Genomic DNA, 7,840 nt, shown 5'->3' with positions numbered 1-7,840 from the left:
CTGGGACACTCTTCTAGTATCGACTAAAAAGCTATCAGCTTGCACCTACATTGTCCTCCAACTGCAGATGTCTTATTATTTATAAACATATAAAGCTACTGGGCAGATTAGGCTGCAAATTCAATTGTAGTTAGAGCACTGGAAGCTTCTAGATGGACATTTGTTTTATTCTTAAATATAGATAACAATTAAATATGAATAGTTGTTAATATAAAATTTCAAAATTACATAGGTCCGTGCCCCCCCCACACACACTACTAAACATTTTGCATTCTCTATCACTCATCCTGGAAGATGTTAATTTACTTACGAGGTAGAATCTGTGACATATTCCTCTCAGCTTCCCTTCGCTTCTTCAATTCTAATTTCTCTCTATCACTTGGGGGGTGAAAATAGGCTTTAAGCAATATTTTTAAAAGAAAAAAATAATTTCTATCCTTTGGACAAAGTTTAATCATTTCACTAGCCACAAGTACCAAAGTATTTCTAAAGGGATCACCAAACAGTGTATTAACATCTATTATATAAGGAAAACCATTCAGCCCTCAGCAGTGAATTTAGATCAGTGGCTTCTGGTTGCTGACCCACAGGAATCCATGCACTTCTTTTAAGAAAACCATAAATGAAGGTTAAGAAAAGCTGAACAGTCCAGAGGCTCCACATCTCTATTGGAGTGTGTTTCTGGCAAGAGACAGTTAAGAATCGCTGACCTGGACAAATGTGGGGTTTGGAAGCAAACTCCTTATGAGCTGCTGGGACCCTCTTTTGTCTGTCTGTCCTCATGATTGTCACACCAGGTGTTGGTAACACCTGAGATTTTGGAGAAAGCTACTTGGAGAAACACCCTACATGCCAGATGAAGGTAGAAAGGCATGTCTAGAGGTCTGATAAGAGGTGCAATTCTGTTCACACATTAACCATAATTAGATAAATAACTTGGTATTTCCGATAATAATCATCACTGAAATAGTTAATGTTTACTTGAAATTACTGTCGTTACATTTTACAGCTCTCACTTCTGCAGAATGAAAGGAAGTAATTCACATGTTCAGGTTACTAAACCCTGTTACCAGACCTCTGTTTGACCGTGCTTTGCATGAAGCATCTCGTTGGAATCCTATACTCCCTAACCCAGTATTATGGCACCAAGCTGCTGATGCTGAATTCCTATGTCCATGGGCCCGTGGATGATAGTAACGGGAAGAATTATTGACTTTCTTACACAGAGTCTGCCTACTTAATCCACTGGCTATTTCAGCTGCAGCCTTCTCAAGTTTGTATGCCTTTTTGGCCCAGCATACACATAGTTTTGTACCAGTACAATTAGTTGTCACTCAATGTCTTTTGTAATAACTAATGATAATTGTACAATCTATACAGTGATACACATCTATAAACGTAGAGCTGTACCGTACTAGAGTTGCATGGGGGCATAGTTTCACTTAAAGCCTGGAGGCATGCTGCTAGCTTTGCCCTGTTCCCCTCGCACCACAACTCCTATTTATAACATTCTTTTTACCTCAGTTGCCTGTTTCAGGACTTTTATGGGAGTCTTGCATCCTTTTCTAGAAGTCTCACACATAATCACTCAATATTTCTGTTTTCAAAGAACAGTAACAAAAATGGGAGAACAATGCCACAAAGAGCTGTTAGGGAGCTGACAGGGGCGAATTGGGATTAAAAAGTGGGTTTTCTGTGGTCTACAAAACTGTGTTGAGAAAAGCTTAAGTTTTTCCCTAGGAAGATTTCTGCACATAAAACAATTGAAATAAAAATTTAAAAATCTCCTTGGCATAGTAAGTGAAAAATGGAAAGACAGTATCTTTCTATGCTTGTATTTGTGCTGAGAAATTCTCTTTTTTTACTACAGATCTCTCCTGAGAATATTTTTAAATTATCTTTCGGTACATGGGCTTCCAACATCTCTTCTGCCTCTGTTCATGTCCTTAAAGGAGACAGACATGGTCTCTGAGGCATGTTCCTGTTACAAAGGGATCCCTCATTTAGTACAAAACTGTTAAAAGTGTTCTTGATGTGCTGTCCTAACAAATTCCTCCCATCGTCCCCTAATGTAAATAGTGTTTCTCAGTTATGCATAGGATGTATGGCATTATGGCTGTATATTCTTGGCAAGCAGGAGTTAACAGCACTGATTTATACGGGGAGTTGAGGATAATGAAATATTATTAGTGTTCCCGCATATATATGTAAATATAAGCAACTGTAAAGGAACTACTCTCGGAAGTCTTTTGTACAAGTAGCATTTATGGAGCTAAAATAATTACGTGTGTTCTAAGTATCAGCATTCTTTTCAGTACAGAAACTCTCCAGGAAATCCAAGTCTCAAGTCCTCACTGACAAACAAGTCACTGCTCTCAACTTGCTAATGACCAAATATGTATCACTACCCTTTTAGAAGGATCATTTTAATTGGTCTTCAGTTCATCTCAATATTGGTTTTAATTTTGTTTCCAGTTAAGTTATGATCAAAAGCAGTTCATCAACACTTTCATCAGGCTGGACTTGTGAAAAAGTTCTATCTTCCTGAAAGTCCCTTTGAATGGAACTTGAGAGAATGTGACTTCTGAGCCTCATATGTTTTTATTTTTGGTCCTTTTTTTTTTGTTTGGTAAATGACTGTTTTCAGTCAGACATGGTTCTGACCTATATGATACCTGCATGGTGAATGTGTTGCACATACTTTTTCTTGTTTTGTTTGCTATGACACCAAAACGTGCTTAGCATTTTCTAGACCCTGTCCCGAGTACACCTGGAGAAGGATTGCTTTAACAGATTTGCTTTGTAAATCATTTGACTTTTGCAGCTCATTTAAAGATTCCTTTTTGCACAGCCACAAGTATTTCCAAACCAGTCTGCACTGCCTAAGGCTGCACCCAACCTACACTGCTTTACTTTGTTCTAAAAAAAATTAACCCTAGTCTGCAGCTGACACCCTCTTTTGCATAGCTATAATGGACCTGAAGTAAAGAAAGTATTATTCCCCAAACGATCCCTTTGCAATTGTTGGGTTTTTTTAACTTTGGAAAACAAAACGTTTTACACTTCAAAAGGGCAAACTATCAAATGCAAGAGCCTGTGTGCTGGCAGCATCTCCCATCTTGCAGCCGGGTGCTGCAGAGCACACCCATTTCGCAGCTCGAGCCCCCCTACTGCACAGACCTTCACACCTGCAGCAGCGGTGCTGATTGCTTCTTCCACACACTCCCGTGTCCTTTTGACACCTTTCCAGTTTGCCTCCTCTTTCTTGTTCTCCCTCCCCCACCCCAGATAAGTCTTCAACAGCACTAACTGGCTCAGATACGCACCCCCCTGTACCCCACCCCCCCAGTAAAAGTTTGTACAAATAAATGCCTGCTACAGGAATGGAACTGTGTGTTGAGGCTTTTGTTCTGCATGTTGTATATTTAAAACCAGAAAAACTGTGCTGCATCCTATACCCACGATGTGGGATCAGTCACACAGACCTGCTCTACTTGATCTGCAGGGATATAACCTCTTTTTCCCCCACTGAAGACTTAAATATACCTAATTATCTTTTTTTTCCCCTGTGTTATGCAACCACAGCTTAAGAGCCTAAAACTTGATCACATATTTTTTACCCCTAAAAGGCTGCATAACCCCAGACTTTTGGTAGCACTTTTACTAGTCCTATATTGCAACAATTCATATTACCCTCTCTACCCCCAAATCATTACTCCAGCCAATGAAGTTACAAAAGAAAAAATCTGATCAACCGCTTGCATTTTGGTCCTTTCTTCCACAACGTATGAGGTCCCAAATGAGAGAAGAGAGGAGAAGATCAGGTTCGAGACCACCTAAGGAACCTGAAGGTGCACAAGTCCATGGGACCTGATGAGATGCATCCACGGGTCCTGAGGGAACTGGCGGATGAAGTGGCTAAGCCACTGTCCATCATATTTGAGAAGTTGTGGCAGTCCAGTGAAGTTCCTGCTGACTGGAAAAGGGGAAACATTTTTAAAAAGGAAAAGAAATTGGACCCAGGGAACTACAGGGCAGTCAGTCTTACCTCTGTGCCTGACAAGATCAAGCAGCAGATCCTCCTGGAAACTCTGCTAGAGCACATGGAAAATAAGGAGGTGGTTGGTGACAGCCAACATGGCTTCACACGGGCAAATCGTGGCTGACAAGCCTGGTGGCCTTCTGTGATGGGGTTACAGTGTTGATGGATAAGGGAAGAGCAATTGACATCATCTACCTGGACTTGTGCAAAGCATTTGACACTGTCCCACACAACATCCTTGTCTCTAAACTGGAGAGACATGGATTTGACAGATGGACCACTCGGTGGAGAAGGAATTGGCTGGATGGTCGCGCTCAAAGAGTTGTGGTCAACAGCTCGACGTCCAAGTGGAGAGCGGTGACGAGTGGCGTCCTCAGGGGTCGGTGTTGGGACCGGTGCTGTTTAACATCTTTGTTGGTGACACGGACAGTGGGATCGAGTGCACCCTCAGCAAGTTTGCCAACGACACCAAGCTGTGTGGTGGGGTCAACACGCTGGAGGGAAGGGATGGGCCATCCAGAGGGACCTGGACAGGCTGGAGAGGTGGGCCTGTGCAATCCTCATGAAGTTCAACAAGGCCAAGTGCAAGGTCCTGCCCATGGGTCAGGGCAATCCCAAGCACAAATACAGGCTGGGTGATGAGTGGATTGAAAGCAGCCCTGAGGAGAAGGACTTGGGGGTATTAGTGGGTGATAAAAACTAACTGTGAGCCAGCAATGTGCATTCACAGCCCAGAAAGCCACGGGTATCCTGGGCTGCATCAAGAGAAGTGTGGCCAGCAGGTCGAGGGAGGGGATTCTCCCCCTCTACTCCACTCTCATGAGACCTCACCTGGAGTGCTGCATTCAGCTCTGGGGCCCACAACATAAGGACATGGACCTGTTTGAGCAAGTCCAGAGGAGGCCACGAAGATGATCAGGGGGCTGGAGCACCTCCCTTGTGAGGACAGGCTGAGAGAGTTGGGGTTGTTCAGCCTGGAGAAGAGAAGGCTCTGGGGAGACCTTCTAGCAGCCTGTCAGTACCTGAAGGGGGCCTACAAGAAACCTGGAGAGGGACGTTTTACAAGGGCATGTAGTGATAGAACAGGGGGTAATGGCTTTAAACTGAAAGAGTGTAGATTTAGATTAGATGTAAGGAAGGAGTTCTTCAGGGTGAGGGTGGTGAGGCACTGGAACAGGTTGCTCAGCGAGGTTGTGGATGCCCTATCCCTGGAAGTGTCTAAGGCCCCTTCCAACCCAAACCATTCCATGATTCTAATGACAGGCTGAGTGACCCTAACATACCCACCATCTCCCCCTTTCACAGTGAGGCAGTAAACACCTACCTCCTGCAGGTCTAAAGAGAACCCATCCCACCTAAGGTCTTAGAAGCCCTTTGCCCTCTCCCTGTTGGCTAGGGTCTCACCCCAACCCCAAGGTGGAGGAGCTGGGGACATACCTGGGGACATTTGCCCTCTTCATGGACCAAATCTCCTGTCCCACTCACACCAGGTGGCACTGTTGGTTTTCACTGTATGCATGCACTCTTCCACCTTCCCCAACACTAACACTGATGTGTGCTGGACTTAAAAGCTGTGATTTTCAACCTTCTTAAGCTTCTGAATCCCTAAGCTTTTCCTATTTGGAGAGTGGGCTTATTCAGATATTTAACATGGGAAGACTGCTTTGTAGAACTTGTTTTTCTGCCTCATTCCTGGCAGTCACCAGAGGAGTACCCTATGGACCCCCAGGACTGTGGACTACATGTTTGAGCCCCTGGTGAAGTCAGTATCTAGTAAGAGCATGGCCTTTGGACAAGCACACAGATTCAGGTCCTTTAAGACTACAGAAAAAGCAATGGTAGAACAGAGGTGTTTATCCTTTTTAAAACATTAAATACCCTGAATTAAATTACATAAGATAATTCCTATTTGCAACTCTGATCAATACATAAATTAATATATAATCCTCTACATAAATTAATATATAATTCTCCTTCTTTCACTGTGCCCTCTATTAGTGCTTTTATCTCCCCAATATACTATTGCCTTCTGATGATGCATGTTTTCATAACCTTGCTTAGACTTGCTTAAATTTGCTTAGGAGGAGAATTTCAACCTGATCTGTTTCTTCTGTGCACAGTATTCTTCACTGACTCTACCATCATCAGTCCATTTTAAATTTCTAGCAACTGAAAGGAGAGTTTGTTTGCTTGTGGAGGAATACTCAAAGAGCTGTTCAAAGCTAAACTGAAAAGCAAGTTATCTCTCAAAATTGTTAACATTTTCTTCACACTTACACCACCCAAATGATCCTTAAACATCAAAAAGTACTAACCAGCTAATAGCTCTAAGACTTCCTTACTGACTTTTATTCATTGGCACCCACTTGGCTTTAAGTGCCTTGTCCAACCTTAAATTAGACCAGTTGAATTTGCAATGTCAATGTACCAAATTACTAGATGATTATAAAATCTCTATTTCTGTTCAAGGGCTCTTCTTTGAGGAAACACAACACTCCCTAAAATAAGGATTGAATCAACGGCAAATATGATTGAAGTCAGATGGAAATAATAGTTATTGTTCTGTTGAATACAAAGAAGATGAAGCCTGATAAAGAAATAGAAAGCGAAGAGTAGCGAACACTCCATTTGTCCATGAATCCAGCACAGTCGCACATACACTGCTATCCCATTTGCCTTACAGAAAATCACTGTTCCTGTGCAAGAGCAAAAGTAGTGACTTTCAAGTGAAAAAGCAATGAAATACAGGAAAATATTAAGTCATTCCATCACTTCTCCATTTTAAAATATAACATCTTGAACAGAAATAATGTCTGCTGACAACTGGTAGCTGAAGAAGGAGGCTGATTGCCTGTTAGTGGCTACCAGTTTCTTTTCCAGTTTCATTTCCATGAAAAGTGGATCTCCAACACATAAAACCAAAAGTAAAGTCTTTAAAAGAGAACATGAGTATCAGATTCCTAGAAATAATCGTGATTTCAGCAACCTCTGCCACGCCATAGTACAAGAGGGGCAATTATTTCACGGTTAAAAAGCCCCTCAACATTCACTCCGACAAGAATACCGAGAGGAAAGGATAATATCAGATCTATAGGGAGGAAGATCCCACAAGTAAATCTCTTCCAGGAAAAATGGTAGTGCAAGACCCAGTATCCATGCCCAAAATCTGACAGAAGAGGCAAGACACCTACTCAGAGTTTAGGTATTTCTACCGTCAATATTGCCCCTCATTCCCAGAGAGAGCAGATATAGTGGTCCTGGCTACTCCCCAGACCTAGACCTACTTACAGTAAGGTTCTCCAAGTATAGCAATGCTCAACAGTTATCGGAAAAACATGGATTTACGTCACTCTCCCGAAACAGTTGTGCTAGATTGAGGGGGCACCATGAAATTCTAAGCCCTTGTGCGTTTGCTGATCCCAAAATCCCAAACCATAGCTGTTTCCCTCTAGCGAGAGACCTTCATGGGGCCCCAAGTAAATCAGGGACAGGGCTAAAAAAGAAAACTAGAGCTCCTTAGGAACAGAAGAGGCTCCTTATATACATATTCTGAAAGCACAATCTTATACTATTTAAAACAATCTATTTATAAAGTCTTCATAGATCTTTAGATATGAGAGGCACTTCAAAAATTAGCTTGACATAATTTCAGCAACAAACATTGTTTACCACATGACTGATGCTGCCACATTAGAAGATCAAACTAAAAACCATTAGCAAGCGCATAGTTAACCATCGGTTTAACCATTAGTTCTGCTAGCAGGAGAAAGCTTTTTTTTTTTTTTTTTTGAGACTACC

This window comes from Strix aluco, chromosome 12 (genome assembly GCF_031877795.1).
Source record: "Strix aluco isolate bStrAlu1 chromosome 12, bStrAlu1.hap1, whole genome shotgun sequence".
Taxonomy (NCBI): domain Eukaryota; kingdom Metazoa; phylum Chordata; class Aves; order Strigiformes; family Strigidae; genus Strix; species Strix aluco.
Note: the sequence above shows the minus strand (reverse complement) of the source record.